The 17,916-nt window shown below is 35.5% G+C and overlaps 1 non-coding gene across 1 annotated transcript; it reads right to left on the bottom strand.

The window, feature by feature from the left end:
- Positions 1-17,260: 17,260 nt before the first annotated feature.
- Positions 17,261-17,365, bottom strand: LOC121474307. Its single transcript, XR_005983326.1, has one exon. It is a non-coding gene; the product is annotated as a U6 spliceosomal RNA (small nuclear RNA).
- Between the last annotated feature and the right edge of the window lie 551 nt (positions 17,366-17,916).

Here is a 17,916-nt window from a genome sequence, read left to right as displayed (position 1 = left end):
GCCTTTATAAGAGTCCCCACAGAGCTCCCACACTCCTTCCTACCAAGTGAAGACACAGCAAGAAGGTGCCATCTATCAACCAGGAAACAAGCTTTCACCAGACACTGAACCTGCTAACATCTTGAACTTGAACCTCCTGGCATCCAGAACTGTGAGCAATACATTTCTGTTGTTTATAAAATCAAGAGAAAAATAAGAATAGAACATATCTTATAGCTGATTTCTTGCCACACATTTTTTCATAAATCTGATTATAAATTCCTAGTGAACAACTATTTTTTTAGGAACTACTTTCATGCATTGAAACATTGCCATAAAAGGAGGGGGTGGGCGATGGGCAAAATGGGTGGAAGAATTGGGAGGCATAGGCTTCCAGTTATGAAATGAATAAGTGATGGGAATGAAAGGTCTAAATGCATATAGTCAATGATACTGTAATAGCATTGTATGGTGACAGATGATAGCTACACTTGGGGTGAGCATAGCCTACTCTATACAGTTGTCAAATCAATATGTTGTATGCTGGAAACTAATGTAACATTGTGTATCAATTATACTTCAATTTAAAAGCATTTAATTAATTAAAATTTTGCAAAAAAAAAAAATTAAAAACCATTCATCTCCTTGGCCACAGTTAATGGATCAGAATGGACACATAACTAAAAAAAAAATTTAAGAATTGAGAATTAGGAAATTGATCCCACTGACATAAGATGTGTTGTAATACCAAAGCAAAAATCACAGAATCCTAGAAATTCTGGCTAAAACTGGACTATGAATTTCTTACTTACCAGTTGGGATTTTAAAGCATGGCTTCCCCTGGAGAATAAATTGACAAAACCACTTTGGTGGTTTGCTTTGAATCATTTTGGTTTCCCAAAAATTCAGCATCAGTAAATCAGACTGGAAGTCATTTTCTTTGGAACAGAATGTCCCTTGGAAATAGCTTTTATTTTTCCCTAATTTAAATTTGAGAACCAGACTGGTGAATGCTATGACTAGGGATTATGTCATAGAAAAGAGAAAAATAGTCACTAGTGCACTAGAAAAAGACCAAAGGGCAGCCCTAGTGGTTCAGCAGTGTAGCGCTGCCTTCAGCCCGGGGTGGGATTCTGGAGACTCGGGATCAAGTTCCACATCAGGCTCCCTGCATGGAGCCTGCTTCTCCCTCTGCCTGTCTCTGCCTCTCTCTCTCTCCGTGTCTGTGTCTCTCATGAATAAATAAATAAAATCTTTAAAAAAAAGAAAGAAAGAAAGAAAAAGGACCAAAGCTTGTTTCTGTCACAATATGATTATGGACAAATTAGTTTTTTGTAATAAATGAAAGTTACAAAAGTTTCATATGAAGTATATCCAATTATCTTTTTATAAATGTTTGAAAACAAAATCATAATGTAAATTTAGGCAGTACAATTGGTGAAGGAAAAAATTGGTAAGCTGAACCTTATTAACATTAAAATGTTCTGTTCTGCAAAAGACACTTCCAAGAGAATGAAAAGTCAAGCCACAGGCCAGGATTAAATATTTGTAAAAGACATATCTAATAAAGGACTGTGGTGCAAAATATACAAAGAATGCTTAAAACTCAACAATAAAAGATGGTCTATATCATATGTCATCAGGGAAATGCAAATTAAAAAAAACAATGAAATATCACTACACACCTATTAGAATGACCAAAATCTAGACTATCGATAACACTGATTCCTGGTGAGGATGTGAAGCAACAGGAACTCTCATTACATTGCTGTTGGGAATGCAAAATAGCAGTTTCTTACAAAACTAAACATATAGCCCAGCAGTCAGGTTCCTTGGTACTTACCCAAAGAAGTTGAAAATTATGTCTGCACAAACATCTGTAGATGGGTGTTTAAAGCAGTTTTATTCATAATTGCCCAAACTTGGAGGCAAGTGAGATGCTCTTCATTAGGTTAACAGATATATACACTGTGGTCCATCCGGACAATGGAATATTATTCAGTGATGAGAAAAGACATGGGGGGAAGCTTAAATGCATATTACTGAGTGAAAGAAGACAATCTGAAAAGCCATACAATTCTAAGTATATGACATTCTAAAAAGGCAAAACTATGGAGACAGTAAAAAGATCTGTGGTTGCCAGGGTTTAGAGGCTAGGGAGGAGGAGAACATAGAGTATTTAGAGCAGTGAGACTATTCCATGGGATTTTGTAATGGTTGATACCTGCCATTATACATTGGTCCAAACCCATAGACTGTACCACAGCAAGAGTAAACACTAATGTAAACCTTGGACCCTGAATGATAATGATGGGTCAGTGTAGGTTCAGTGATTCTAACAAATGTACCACTCTGGTGGGGGGTGTGTGTGTGTGTGTCAATGACAGGAGGCTGTGCACATGTCAGAACAGGGGATACATAGGAAATATCTGTACCTTCTTCCCAGTTTTGCTGTGAACCTAGAAAATAAAGCTTATTTTAAAATTTAAAAGATTAATTTCTAAGAAGAAAAAAGATTTTTTTTCAGCCATTAATCATTGCCTTATTGGGATTCTATTTCTATGCCACTTTATGTGTAATCTTAATTTATCACTTCCTTATTTTCTTTTAAAGGTTTATTTATTTATTTATTTGAGAGAGAGAATGTGTGTGTTGGGGGGAGGGGCAGAGGGGTAAGGAGAGAGAGAATCCTCAAGCAGACTCCCCACTAAACGAGAAGCCAGGCTTGTGGCTCGACCCCAGGACCCTGAGACCACCACCTGAGCTGAAACCAAGAATTGGCTGCTCAACTGACTGAGCCACTCAGGCACCCCTTATCACTTCTTTAAATTGAAAGTACCAATACCTTTTTTCTTTATAAGACTGTTAAGAAGAACAGTAGTCATGGAAACTTTTAATTTTTTGTGTTTTTAATTGATTTAAAATTTGCACAGCAAAATGCATACAACGATATAGAACATTTTCACCCTCTCACGAAATCTTTTTTATTCAACCTCTCTTTTCCAGAGAATACCACTATTCTAATTTGTGGTTTTCAAATTTATAATTTGAAATTTATAATTTGAAAATTTATAATTTGTGGCTTTCAAGTTTATACTTGAACTTCACATAAACGGAATTATCCAATATGCACTCTTTTTGTGTTTGGTTTCTTTTGCTAAACTTAGCCTCTGTGAGATTCATCCATGTTGGTGTGAATATTAGTACCATACTCCTTTTTATTCAGTTGAATATTTCTTGAGGAATTGGAGTATTCAATTGTACAAATATGCCAAAACTTGTTTATCTGTGCATTTGTGGATGGACATTTGGATCTCTTCCAGTTTTTGGTTAACAAGTCGGCTATTATGAATAAAGCAGCTAAAAACATTACAAAATATTTTTGTGCTTGTGGAATAAGGATAGTAATACATTTATTGCCTTTCTTCTCACTGGAATATGGCAGCTGTTGGAATCTGAACTGTTTCTGTAACTGGTTTTGATCAATATAATTTGGCAGAAGTGATACTGGGTAACTTATGAAACTATATCCACGGCTTCCACCTTTGTTTTTTTGAACCCTCCTTCTTAGAACCCAGCTGCTCTGCTGTGAGAGTCCTAGGCTGTAGGCAGAGAGACCATATGACAGAGACCCCAGGCAGCCCTGCTGATTTCCTCAGCTGAGCTTTCAGCTAGAAGCCAGTTCCAACTGTCAGGCATGTGAGTGATCATCTTGTACATGCCAGTCCAGGCAAGTTTCAGATGACCCCAACCCTAGCCTCACAGAGCAAAGGGACCACCCAAATGAGTTCAGTCAATCCAGATAATCCTGAGACAATAAAGTTGTTTCAAGTCACTCAGTTTGGAGATGAGTTTGTTTTTTCTTAAACACAGAAATAGATAAATAAAATAGTTTCACTTCTCTTGAATGAGTAATATAAGCCTGGAATTACTAGGCCATGAGATATGCAGAAATTTAACTTTTAAGGAAACTTCCTAATTGTCATACTTCTACCAGCAAAGTTATTCCATGTCTTCATCATCCATCTTTTTAAAATTTTAGCTTCTGTTAGGCATTTAGTGGCAAATAATTGTGCTTGTGATTACTATTTTATGACACCTTTCCATGTGCTTTGCTATTTGTAATCTTCATTTGTGGAGTATATTTTCAAATCTTTTACCTATCTTGTTTTAAATCGGTTTGTCTTTTTATTACTGATTTGTAAGAAGTTCATTATATATTTTAATTACAAATCCTTTGCTTGATAGATAAATGTATTGTGATTTCTTTTTTGTCTATAGTTTGAATTTTCATTTTTTTTTTAAGGTTTTATTTACTTATTTGAGAGAGAGAGATAGTGAGAGAGAGAAAGATAGTGAGAGAGCACCCGTGGGAGGTGGAGAAAGGGAGTGGGAGCAGATTCCTCACTGAGCAGGGAGCCCAATGTGGGACTCTGTCCCAGCGCCCCAGGATCATGATTTGAAACAAGGCAGGTGTTTAACTGACTGAGCAACTCAGGTGCCTTAGAGTTTTCATTTTCTTATGAGTGTCTTTGAGAAACAGAAGTTTTAAATTCTGATGAAATGTAATTTGGGAAATTTTTCTTTTATGATGAATTTTTTATGTTCCCTCTAAGAAATTGTTGTCTACCCCAAGGTTGAAATATATTCTCTTGTGTTTGATTCTAAAGCTTTACACTTTCAACTTTTATGTTTAGGTATGTGGACTATGTCAAATTAAATTTTTATGAATTTTTCAAAGTAGTGGTTGAGTTTCATTGCTTTATATTTGTTTTCATATAGATATCCAGTTATTCTAGGGAAAATGTTTTAAATCTTTTCCTATTGACTTTCCTAGAAGCTATAATCAAAATTCAGTTAATAGTATATATGTGTATCTATTTCTGTACTTTATTTCATTTATGAATCTATTTATCCTTTCTTATACCAAAACCAGTGTCCTCATTAATATAGCTTTATAAGTCTTGAAATCAGATAGTATGATTCCTCCAACTTTGTTCTTCTTTTTCAAAATTATATAGGCTGTGACAATTCCTTTGATTATCTATATAAATGTTTTAAGACATGTGCCAGTTTCTCATAAAAGAGCTTACTGAGATTTTTGTTTGATATTGCACTGAATGTATATATCAATTTTGGGAGAATTTTCATTTCCATAGTTTTGAGTCTCCTAATCTATGAACACAGTGTAAATATCTTTCCACTTGTTTAGATCTTTTTTCTGTGAGCTGTGTCTCATCACTTACAGTGTAGAAGTTTTTATGTCTTCTGTTAAATTCTTTCTTTTTTTGTTTCAAGTTTATTTAAATTCAAGTTAGTTAATATATAGCGTAATATTAGTTTCAAGAGGAGAATTTAGTGATCCATCACTTACATATAACATCCAGTGCTCATCACAAGTGCCCTCCTTGATACCCATCACCCACTTAGCGCATTCCCTCTAGCAACTCCATTTGTTCTGCATAGTTAAGAGTCTGATTCTTGGTTTGCCTCTCTCTCTTCTCTTAGCTCATTTGATTTGTTTATTAAATTCCACATATGAGTGAAATCATATGTTCTTACACTATTGGTTGGAATGCAAACTGGTGCAGCCACTCTGGAAAACAGTATGGAGGTTCCTCAAAAAGTTAAAAATAGAACTACCCTGAAACCTAGCAACTGCACCACTAGGATTTTACCCAAAGAATATAAAAATACAGATTCAAAGGGACACATGCACACCAATGTTTGTAGAAGCATTATCAACAATGGCTAAATTATAGAATGAGCCTAAATGTCTGTAGGAAGTTGTGGCATACATGTACAATGAAATATTACTCAGACTGAAATTTTGCCTTTTGCAATGACATGGACAGAGCTAGAATGTATTATGCTAAATGAAATAAGAAAGACAAATACACATGATTTCGCTCACATGAGGAATTTAAGAAACAACAGATAAACAGGGAGGAAAAGAGAGAGTTGTTAAATTTATTCTTATGTAGTTTACATTTTGATGATATTGTAAATGATATTTTAAATTTTTTATTTCCAATTATTTTTTACTAGAATACAGAAATAAAATAGAGTTTAATATATTGACTTCATAACCTGAAATCTTTACTACATTCTCGTATTAATTCTAGCAAATCTCTCTCTCCCCCTTTCTCTCTCTCTTGTATTAAATCTCAAATAATATTTATCTTATAACTGGAAGTTTGTACCTTTTGGCCAACATCGTCCCTCTACCCCTTAGCCCTTGGCAACCACCATTCTATGCTCTGTTTCTAGAAGTTTGACTTTTTGTAGATTACACATGTAAGTGATATAATACAGTATTTGTCTTTGATTTATTTAACTTAGCTAAATTTTCTCAAGGTCAATTCATGTTGTTGCAAATGAAGAATTTGCTTCCTTTTAAATAGTTAAATAACATCCTATTGCGTATATACATACACACCACACTTTATTCGTTTGTCTGTCAGTGAACACTTAGGTTGTTTTCATGTTTTAGTTATTGTGTATAATGCTGCAATGAGCATGGGTTATACAAAAAGATTAATCTGTAAATAAAGATAGTTTTACTTTTCCTTTGCCAACTTTTATGCCTTAATTTCTTTTTTTTTCTTTTTTTCTTTTTCTTTTTTCTTTTTTTTTGCCCTATTGCACTGGCTAAAGCCTCCAGCATAATGTAATGTTGAAATAGTGAGAATGGATATAATTGTCTTATTCCCTTTCAAGTAGGTGAAGTTAATTGATACGATTGTTGAAAACATCTGTATATTAACTGATATTTTTGTCCGCTTCTGTAAATTACTAAATGGTATTAAAATCTCTGTGAAGTTAAGTTTTGTTTCATGTAATTTAAAGCTTTGTATTAGGCACATACATATTTAGGATTGTTATGTTTTCATGATGAATTGACCCTTTATCATTGTGAAATGTTCTTTTTTATCTCTGATATTTCAGTGTGAAAAACCCTTTTCTTGAAGTATGTTTGGCTAATATTAATAAGACCACTCTAGGCTACAATGATTGTTTAGTGCATGGTATGATTTTTTTCTATCCAGTGACTTTCAATGTATATGTGCCTTCATATTTAAAATGCATTTCTTCTGGACAATTTGTAATTTTGTTCTGTTTTGTTTATCCAGTCTGACAATCTCTGCTTTTACCCCCCTAAGTTTTTATTTAAAATAAAAATATTAGTTAGTTAATATACAGTTAGTTAATATACAGTGTAATATTAGTTTGTGGTATAGAATTTGGTGATTCATCCTTATATTTAACACTCAGTGCTCTCACAACAAGTTCTTCCTTTTTTACTGGATTTTTAAAAAAAGTAATCTCTACACCCAGTGTAGGGCTTGAGCTCATAACCTCAAGAGTCACTGGCTCCACCAACTGAGCCAGCCGGGCACCCCTACATGGTTGGAATCTTAGCATACAAATATCAAGGAGGACATAAGCTACCCAATCATGGAAGGTTGACAGTTTTCTCTAGGGTACATTCAACTTCTCCAGAATTTTCATTAATATTATCAGTTTCCAGGTCTTATGCCTGTTCACCGAAGTTCTTTCCTCTTCTTCTTCTTTTTTTTTTTTCAGTGAAATAATTTCTAATGTTGCATTTTTTAGCTCTAAAATTTCCATTTTTTATGGTTGCCATTTTCTTATTAATATGTCTCATCTACTCACTCATTATGATTATTTTTTAAATTCTTGAAAATATTCATAATAACTGCTCTAAAATCCTTGTATGCCAATTCCAACATCTGCTTTGCCTTGGATATAATTTAAATGATCTCTTCCTTTGTCTCTTTTGTCATTTTTTCTGCTTCTTCATTTGTCTGGTCATATTCAGTTACATGCAGAACATCGTATATGAAACACTGCCAGGAGTTGGAATAATATTGTTTTCTTTTAAAGAGTATTGGCTTTTGTTCTGGAAACTACTACAGTATTGGTAGATTATTTTGGTCCTTGCAAAATGGGTTATTTTTCTATTTGGTTTTCTATTTAATGCTAGGGTATGTCCTTTATTTTAGAGTACACATTATAGGTTTTTATGATCTCACCTAGATAATGGAGATATTCAACAAAGTCTCTATTCTTTCTAGGTCAGAGCTGCACCATTCCTAGCACTATGTGACCTCAGGTGTCACACAGCAGGCCCTATTTTCTAAGCCTTGGAGGCTCACCCTATACCCACCTTTGATCAGGGCCCTGCAGTACCCCATATTCCCTAGTTCTCTGCCCCACCAATTATAGCTACTTCAAGAATCCACTCTGCTTGAACTTTGGGTTCCTCTTCCTTGCAGGTTAAAGATTCCTTAACACAGAATGATTGAAGGGTCACACCATGTGTTTCCCTTCTCTCAATGATTATGATTCTTCACTGCCTATTGCAAAATTCCTGAAACCTATTACCTAATAAATCTTGTTAGTTTTTTATTTTTGGTAGAAGGGCAAGTTTAGTACCAGTTTTTCCATCATGGCCATGAGAGAAAGACCTGAAAAACTTTTTATAAAGTGCAAATATTGTTGTTAAATATTATTGCTAAATATTGTTTTTTTTAATTTTTTTCTTTTAATTTTTATTTATTTATGATAGTCACACACACACAGAGAGAGAGAGAGGCAGAGACACAGGCAGAGGGAGAAGCAGGCTCCATGCACCGGGAGCCCAACGTGGGATTCGATCCCGGGTCTCCAGGATCGCGCCCTGGGCCAAAGGCAGGCGCTAAACTGCTGCGCCACCCAGGGATCCCTGTTAAATATTATTGATATTATTACTGTTTGGTAATAAAGTTAAATAAGATGGCATTTCAGGATGAGTCTTACAAAGTAGCTTCATGGGTTCAGAAAGTTGATTTCATTCATTCATCTGGGAGTGCACCTAAACATTAAATGCTCCTTTTTATTTGCCTACTTTAGTCTTTTTGTCTCTCAAGTCTGTACAGAAGCTTCTAGGAGGAATGTCTCATTTGTTAACTTGTCTTAAAATTTGTTAACTTCGTTCTGTCACTAGCAAGAGATTTTCATTATATGCATATTTCATTTCATTTTATATTCTTGCAATGTACATAGATTTTATAATAATAACAACAATACCTATCATATGGCCAAGCAGACTTTTAAAAATCATATAGTCAGATTACAGCACAGTTCTCAAAAATTTTCTGTCGACTTAATGCTGTATACAGGCTCATTTTCTATAGATATAGATATAGATCTCACAACTTCTTTATCCATTCATCAATCAATGGACATTTGGGCTCTCTTTGTAATTTGGCTAGTGTTGTTAATGCTGCATATATCCTTTTGAATTAGTATTTTATATCCTTTGGATAAATACCTAATAGTGCAATTGCTGGGTCATAGAGTAGTTCTATTTTCAACTTTTTGAAGAAGCTCCATACTGTTTTCCAGAGTGGCTGCTCCAGTTTGCTTTCCGACCAATAGTGCAAGACTATATGATTTCACCCATATGTGGAATTTAAGAAACAAAACAAACAGGCGAAGGGGAAAAGAGAGAGAGGCAAATCAAGAAACAGACTCTTAACTATAGGGAACAAACTGGTGGTTACCAGAAGGGAGGGGATTAGCAGGATGAGTTCAATAGGTGAAGAAATTTAGAGTGTGCTTGCTGTGATGAGCACAAAGCATTGCATGGAAGTGTTGATTTACTATAGTCTACAACTAAACCTAATATTACATTGTACGTCAACTAACTGGAATTAAAGTAAAAATTTAAAAATGTATATAAAACTGTCAATAAGCAAATGAAAAAATGTTCAACATCATTATTGCTTTAGGAACGTACAGGTAAGAAACTACAATGAGATGCTAATTTCTATTGACTAGGAGGACCATAATCAAAAAGTCAGCTAATATGGAGTGTTGTATGTGGAGAAAATGGAACACTCATACATTGCTGTGAGGAATATAAATAGTGTGTAAGTTTCAGAAAATAGATTAGCAGTTTCTTAAAATGCTAAATATAGAATTACTATGTGAGCCAGCAATCTATAACCAGAAGTACTGAAATGATATGTCCACACAAAAACTTGTCCATGAGTGTTCATTGCAGTATTACTTATAATACCCAGAAGGTAGAAACAACCCAAATGTCCATCAACTGACAAACAGATAAACAGAAGATGGTATATCTATATAGTGGAATATTATTCAGCCATTAAAATGATTGATTTATGCTATAATGTGGATGAACTTGGAAAACATTATGATAAATGAAAGAAGACAGACATGAAAGAAGACAGACATGGAAAGCTATATATTATATGATTCCTTTTATATAAAATGCCCAGAATATATAAATCCATAGTGGTGTCCTGGGGCTGGACAAAGGAAAAAATGAAGAATGACTTCTTTTTTTTTTTAATAATAAATTTATTTTTTATTGGTGTTCAGTTTGCTGAAGAATGACTTCTAATGATTTATGGAGTTTCTTTGGGAATGGTAATAGCTGCACAACTTTGTGAATATATCAAAAGGCATGGAATTGCATCCTTTAAAAGGGTGAATTTTCATCCATTTTGGATTTATTTTTGTGTATGGTGTAAGAAAGTGGTCATTTCATTCTTTTGCATGTTAGTATCATTTTCCCAACACCATTTATTGAAGACATTGTCATTTTTCCATTGGATATTCTTTCTTGTTTTGTTGAAGATTAGTTGACCATATAGTTGTGGGTCCATTTATGGGCTTTCTATTCTGTTCCATTGATCTTAGTGTCCATTTTGTTTTTTGTTTTTTGTTTATAATAAATTTATTTTTTATTGGTGTTCAATTTACCAACATACAGAATAACACCCAGTGCTCATCCTATCAAGTGCCCCCCTCAGTGCCTGTCACCCACTCACCCCCACCCCTCACCCTCCTCCCCTACCACCACCCCTAGTTCGTTTCCCAGAGTTAGGAGTCTTTATGTTCTGTCTCCCTTTCTGATATTTCCCACACATTTCTTCTCCCTTCTCCTATATTCCCTTTCACTATTATTTATAGTGAAATGAGAATGAGATGAGAACATACAATGAATGAGAACCCAAATGAATGAGAACATACAATGTTTGTCCTTCTCCGATTGACTTACTTCACTCTGCATAATCCCCTCCATCTTAGTGTCTATTTTGGTGCTAGTACCATACTGTCTTGATGTAACTTGAAGTCCAAAATTGTGATGCCTCCAGCTTTGTTTTTCTTCTTTAAGACTTCTTTGGCTATTCAGGGTCTTTTGTGGTTCCATAAAAATTTTAGGATTGTTTGTTCTAGCTTTGTGAAAAATGCTGGTGACATTTTAATAAGAGTTGCATTAAATGTGTAGATTGCTTTGGGTAGTTGGACATTTTAATAATATTTATTCTTCCATTCCATGAGTATGGTATGTTTTTCCATTTTTTGGTGTCACCTTCAATTTCTTTCATAAGTATTCTATAGTTTTCAGCATACAGATCTTTTACCTCTTTGGTTAGATTTATTCCTAGGTTTCTTGTGTTTTTTGATGCAATTATAAATGGATAGATTCCTTGATTTCTCTTTCTGCTGCTCATTATTGGTGTTTAGAAATGCAACAGATTTCTGTACGTTTTTTTTGTATCCTGTAACTTTACTAAATTCATGAATCAGTTCTAGCAATTTTTAATGGACTCCACTCTGGTAAGCAGTATGGCCATTCCTCAAAAAGTTAAAAATAGAGGGGATCCGTGGGTGGTGCAGCGGTTTAGCGCCTGCCTTTGGCCCAGGGCGCGATCCTGGAGACCCGGGATCGAATCCCACGTCGGGCTCCCAGTGCATGGAGCCTGCTTCTCCTTTCTGCCTGTGTCTCTGTCTCTCTGTCTCTGCCTCTCTCTCTCTCTCTCTCTCTCTCTCTCTGACTATCATAAATAAATAAAAATTTAAAAAAATAGAACTACTCTACAACTCAGCAATTGCACTACTAGGTATTTACCCAAAGAATACAAAAATACTAATTCAAATGGATACATACACATAGATGTTTATAGCAGCATTATTAACAATAGCCAAATTATGAAGAGAGCCCAAATGTCCACTCTCTGATGAATGGATAAAGAAGTTGTGGCACATATGTACTATGGAATATTACTCAGCCATAAGAAAGAATGAAATCTTTTCATTTTCAATGACATGGATGGAGCTAGAGTGTATCATGCTAAGCAAAATAAGTTAATCAGAGAAAGACAAATACCAAAATACCATATGATTTCACTTATATGTGGAATTTAAGAAATGAAACCATTGAACATAGGGGGATTAAAGAGAGAGGCGAACCATAAAACATACTCTTAACTGCAGAGAGCAAACTGGGTTGCTGGAGATAAGGTGGGAGGGAGATGGACTAAATGGGTGATGGGCATTAAGGAAGGCACTTGTGATGAACATGGGGTGTTGTATGTAAGTGATGAATTACTAGATGCTACTCCTGAAACTAATATTACACTATATGTTAACTAATAGGAATTTAAGTAAAAACTTGAAACTAAAAATAAAATAAAATAAAAATAAAATAAAATAAAATAAAATAAAATGGTGAATTTTCTGGCATATGAAGTATATCCCAATAAAAAAAAATAAAAATATTTTGGGGCTCTGCCCTAGCACTGTTGAATCAGAATTGAGGTGATAGGAAGGTTGCTAGGAATTTGTGTTTTAACAAGCTCTCCAGGAGATTCTTGTGCACACTAGGTTTGAGAACCCCTCTGTTAAAACATTAAATAATTTTATTTATTTAAAAAAAAATTTTTTTGTATTTATTTGATAGAGAGAGCACAAATGAGGGGAGTAGTAAAGGGAGAGGGAGAAGCAGACTCCCCAATAAGTGGGGAGCCCACCATGGGGTTTGCTTCCAGAACCCTGGGGTCATGACCTGAGCCAAAGGCAGACACTTAATCGACTGAGCCACCCAGGCACACCATAAAACATTAAATAATATTTAAAAGACTCCAGCAAACTAGTGCTTAGAATGTTCTGGTCCTTTCTGGCACCTTTCTCTCATTAAGGTTTCAGAGTATATCCTTATAGAGCTTTATAACAATGAAGATTTTTTCATAAGTTTATATTAATAACAACAATGCTTATCATATATGCCAAGAAGATTTTTAAAAATCATATAGTCAGATTACAGCGCAGTTTTCAAAAACTCTTTCTGTTGACTCAATGCCATATAAAGACTCTTATTTTCTCTTGGTCAGCTCTTTCTCCTATTCCCCTCAGCAGTACTTTAAATTCCTGTTCTGGTCTCTTCAAGTACTCCCTCTGGTAGAAAGTTCCTCAACTCATATCTCCCTGTCTTCAGACTCTTCTGTATTTGTACCTAGTTTTGTGTTCTTCCAATTCATTCATTCTTCTGTTGTTGATTTTAGCCATTCTGACAAGTGTGAGGTGATATTTCATTGTAGTTTTGATTTGTATTTCCCTGATGATGAATGATGTTGAGCATCCAATTCATTTGTCCTTATACTCAATTTCTATTCATTGAAAATTTCCATTGAGCTAGGAGCTAAATATACAATGATGAACAAGGTGGCCAACTTATAATCTAGTGAAAGATAAAAGCCAAAACAGTCAAGGAAACAAGATAGAGATTGCAATATGCTATATATGCCATGAAGGAGGCAGAATAATTTCATAGCTTGGTAAAAAGTAACGTGAGCTGGGAGTGTTTACATTAGAATGACGGTCATTGAAGAGATGACATTTTACGCTGACATCAGAAGCATACACATGACAGAGCCCTGCAAACTGCCTAGTGAAGAAAGCATCAAGTGAAAAGAACAGTAAGGGGAGAGGTAGAGGTCGGAAAGAGCTTGTGTGGGCTTTTTTCCCCTTTTTTTGGCCCATCATAAATCTGTTTTAAAAATTTTTTTAACTTTTTAGATTTTATTTAAATTCAAGTTAGTTAACATATAGCGTATTATTAATTTCAGGGATAGAATTTAGTGATTCATCAGTTGCATATGACACCCAGTGCCCATTACACAAAGTGCCCTTCTTTTTTTTTTTTTTAAGATTTATTTATTTATTCATGAGAGACACAGACTGAGAGAGAGAGAGACAGAGACACAGGAAGAGGGAGAAGCAGGCTCCTCACAGGGAGCCCGATGCAGGACTCTATCCCAGGAGCCAAGGATCACAACCTGAGCTGAAGCAAGGTGCCCAACCGCTGAGCCACCCAGGCATCCCTCAGTGCCCTCCTTAATGTCCATCACCAATTACACCATCCCCGCCCCTCCCACCGAGCTCCCCTCCATCAGAGAGAGAGGTAAACCATAAGAGGCTCTTAACTATAGAGAACAAACTGAAAGTTGCTGAAGAGTATGTGTTTAAATAACTAAAAGAAAGCTGGTGATGACTAGAACTTGGTTAGAAAGAGGAAGTGTAGTGTGAGTGAGGTCAGAAAGATAAACAGGTCTAATCCTACAAAAATTTCTAGGCCAAGGAACAGAATTCATTTCTTATTTTATTTGCAGGGAAATGCCTTTCAAAGACTTTAGGCAAGATCTGAGTTGTTTTATGCTTTAAAAAAACATGTAAGTTCTGCATGAAACAGTAATGCAAACTTGTGGACACAGAAACACAAGTTAGAAGGCAATTCTAACAGTTTAGGTGAAGAGTAGTCAAACTATCAATCATGGGCCTGCCACATGTTTTTGTAACTGAAGCTGTATTGAAACACAGTCAACAGTAATTTGCGGGCAAATGGCCTATGACTGTTTTTATGCTACGATGACAGTATTGAATAATTTTGACAGGGACCATACATTCTACAAAGCAAAAATATTTACTATCTAGTCCTTTACAGAAGAAGCTTGCCAACCCTTTGTCTAGATGAGAGATATGACATGGATGAGGAGGATATCAAATGGAGATACAGAGATGTTGGGAGATTATGAATACATTGTATCGATGCAAACTTCTCTGCATGCTGATGGATGCAGGCAAAGAAAATTCAACAATTGCTCCTGGTTGTTTGATGGAAACAATAGAGTGTATGGTAATACTATTTACTGAGAGGCAAAAAGCTGGAGAAGGAACATGTTTAGATGGTTACGTGATTAAGAATTCTCTTTAAGATATAAAAAGTTTAAAATGCCTGTGACATATCCAAGTGGAATTATCAAGGAGGAAGTTGTATATGAGTGTGAAATTCAAATTCCTGTGCTGGAATTGTTGTGTGAGTGACATTGGCATGAAGAATTACTTGTGGAATCTTCTAGTGAGACAGCTAGAAAGAAGTCATGGTCTAGAAAAGTGGCTTGAGGACTCCAATATTTAGCGGTCTCCTATCTGAGAGTATTTGTCCTCATGTTCAAGTCATTTACTTTTTTCTGCATTTCTGATCCCTTCTTATCTCCAGGATTTGGCTTGTACTTTATATCAATTTTCTATAATTCCTGTAACAGGCCTGCAAAACAAATGGTGTTATGCTATTATTATTGGTGTATGTATAAGAACAATATAGTTCCAGAGAGCATAATAATTTTGTTATATATCTTGTAAATGGTCACTTCTGATTTCAAGTCTGATGGTCTTTCACTTTGCCACACTGCTTCCCAGAGAATGTCTTTATGCCATATTTGGTGGGGTGAGGCTAGACAGCGCTGTCAGCTATCACTTCTTGTTGCTCTTCACCCCATCCTGGTGTAAAATCTGCTTCACACTGTATATAAAAACTTAAAAAAAAAAAACTGGTCCTTTTCAGAGATCTATTCAAAGAGACTTCATTCAGACTCTCATGTGATTCTAGTATTTTTCTAAAGGCAATGATGCCACTAGTAACAAATAACGAATAACAATTTGAGCAAAAAAGACACGCATTAGAAAGACACTGAGAGGTTCACACAATTTCCAGCAAGGTCAAATAACCAGACTCCAAAGATACACATCAAGAAAAATGTTTAAAACCAATAGCAGAACCAGGCTGGTGCAGACAAACCAAGCTTCCCCCGATGGTCATGGACACCACAGTTTGCATTACTTACACACACTTGCAATGCTGGGCAGTGGATGCTTTCATGAGAACTGTTGCATCTGAAACAAGATGTATCCACTATCATGGCCACTGTTCATTGCTGGAAGTTCCCTACCTCCTCCAGATGGGTCTCACCACAGATATTTTCTTCAGTTAATGCTGAAACCTATCAGGGCTTCTGATAACGACTCCTGAGACATCTATCTAAATCCATGAGAAATCTCACTTAAGGAGACAAAGAAGGATTTTCTCTATTTTTCATCCTCTGCTGGCACCCACTAATAGCATCTTAATTATAAATACTAGTTCTGTAGCAAGTCAAAAAAATTCATCTTGTTTAGCATGGGGGATAGCTTTTTGGCCAGTCTTAGGACAAAAGTATTATACTCAACAGATATTCATGTGCTTTTTCTCAGAATTATTTTTCAATTGGTGAGGCATTTTTTTAAAAGATTTTATTTATTTATTCATGAGAGACGCAAAGAGAGGCAGAGACACAGGCAGGGGGAGAAGCAGGCTCCATGCAGGGAGCCCGACATGGTACTAGATCCCCGGTCTCCAGGATTATGCCCTGGGCTGAAGGCAGTGCTAAACTGCTGGGCCACTGGGGTTGCCATTGGTGAGGCATTTGGATTGTGGAATCCTATAATAACTCTGGCCAGCTGTTAGCCTACAGCTCTATAACAGATGTCTTTAGGCCATTTACCACTAATCAAGCAATTACTCAATGCTTATTCGAACATTTTTATTGTCATTTAACATTTTGATGTCATTTGCTCTGTGAATAGCCAACATTCATTTAATGTAGAGAAAGTATGGTAACCCTAGCCATGAATTCCCCTTTGATATATTCTACTATCCACAGGTCATTTACCTTTTATCAATTAAAAGTTACTTGGACTCAATTTGGGGAGGGGGGGTCTTCTAAAAAAGATTATCAAGAGAAAAAGAAATTGTCAATAATTTTCTTTTCTTTCAACCTCTAGCTTCTAGCAGGTGAGGTGACTAATTCTTACTAGACTACTCTTAGGAGTACCAGGACCTTAGAAAGGATAAAAATAGTCCAATCAATGTCACTATTACTATAGTTCATGTTGGATTCCCATGTGACACAGGATTCATACGATCCATTCCTATATTGTTATGATATCACAATTTTAAAGCTGAAGTATGATTAACGTACAGTTAGTTATACTAATCATATTAATTTCAGGTATACAATATAACGATTTAACAATTCTATACATTTCTTAGTGTTTATCTAGGTAAGTATACTCTTAATCTCCTTTAAAAAATATGGAACACTTCATGAATTTCAGGTCATCTTGCACAAGGGCCATGCTAACCTTCTCTGCATTGTTCCAAGTTTAGTATATGTGCTGCTGAAGTGAGAACTATAATTTCACAATTTAATCAAAGAATTTCAATCTCTCCATAATGTACCTTAGATTGGAAAAACACCAGATCAAACAACAAAGACCCATTTTTGTTAATTAATTTATTAATGCATTTATTTCACAGACATTATTGATTACCAAATGTATGAGGAGCAAGGCTATTGTCTTGTATCATTAAGTGGTAGGAAGGGCAGATAGTAATCAGAAAAAAGGCTTAGAAATTTTTCCTTCTTCTACCCTCAGTTTATTCTCTAATCGATAGAAATTTATCAGAGAATGGACTTAAGTACTTCAGAGTCTAGGTTGCCATTATGAGACTAAATCTCTATACTATTTTTATCCCTATGGCCCTTCTCTTCTCCTGAGAGGCCATTTTCTTAGTTGCAAGCAGTGTTCCTCTGGTGGGTAATTAAGTTGCCTCGTGGTGGTAGCAGAGATACGAGTATGCCACTGGGATCTTGGTCTTTCAAGGACTGAAGATATGTAAACCCTACTTAGGGAAGGAACCCTGGCTAGCCACAAACCCCAAAGTTTTTAATGTGGAAGGCA

The sequence above is a fragment of the Vulpes lagopus genome, chromosome 12, assembly GCF_018345385.1.
Source record: "Vulpes lagopus strain Blue_001 chromosome 12, ASM1834538v1, whole genome shotgun sequence".
NCBI classification, from domain to species: domain Eukaryota; kingdom Metazoa; phylum Chordata; class Mammalia; order Carnivora; family Canidae; genus Vulpes; species Vulpes lagopus.
The sequence above is the reverse complement of the archived record's forward strand: the minus strand, read 5'-3'. Positions and strand labels throughout refer to the sequence as shown.